Source organism: Teleopsis dalmanni, chromosome 2, assembly GCF_002237135.1.
Source record: "Teleopsis dalmanni isolate 2A chromosome 2, ASM223713v2, whole genome shotgun sequence".
Taxonomy (NCBI): Eukaryota; Metazoa; Arthropoda; class Insecta; order Diptera; family Diopsidae; genus Teleopsis; species Teleopsis dalmanni.
Window position 1 is genome coordinate 17,667,970 of NC_051847.1, and position 1,103 is coordinate 17,669,072.

Sequence of the window (1,103 nt, forward strand, 5' to 3'; positions counted from 1 at the left end):
CTAACCAGTTTGGATGTTAAAGTGTCTCTTGCAAACATAATTATTGGAAGTAAGAACTTTTTATTTTTCCCTAAACTTATAAGTAGTAGTTTTCCTTTAATGGTTTAATTTTCAGTTGTTAGTTTCAAGGCAGAGATAAGACATCACAGTCGCTGATAGTTTTTTGTCGCTTTTATTTTTCCATTTTTAAACATAATTTTTATGGGTTTTAAATATTTTAGACAAATTTGGAAATATTTATAATTTTATCTTTATTTGAAAAAAAAACACCAGATAATAATGTCGGTCATCGCATATTGGTGCTTTAAGCCAGAATAATAATTACATCGGTCATCCCATTTTTGTACTTCAAGCCAGGATATATAGAATTAAAACGATTAAAATGTGTAGTAGTCTCGCAGCAACTTAATACATGTAGATACTGGAATAAGAGAAATTGTTTCGAACATAGATATATAGACGTTCATGCACATTCATTAGTTTAGAAAAAGTTTGTTTAAATAAACATTGGTCTCATTAATACCCACAGGATTGTAAATAGCAAATATATTATAACATTAAATTACACATAAGAACTACATAGGTGAAGACGCTTATTAAAAAACATAAGAAATCACACTTGGAAACTACATACCGAAATAGATATATATATATATTACCTCTGTTTCAAAATTATACATCTTAAAGCAAGTAATTCGGACATATTACATTATATATATTAACTAAGTAAAACCTTTTTATTAATTTTTAGGATGTTATGTCAATAAAGTCATAAAAATTCGATAATCTGAAACAGGAAAAGGTAAATACTACAAGATGTTATCAAAAAGTAACGATAATATTGACTGGAGTCGAAAATTAGTTAAAAATTTTCAACAATAATCCATACCAATACTACATACAAGATTTATGTAATTTATATGCGGCAATCCAGCAGAAATAACTAGATCTATTTACAGACAACTCATGGATTTTGCATTACGATGTCTACCAAATACTATAAAGTGTGATCAAAAAGTAACGAAAATGTTGTATAGAATAGAATATTTATTAAGACTTTTTATCGACTAGTCATGCAATCAAGAGTACTATATGACCTATTC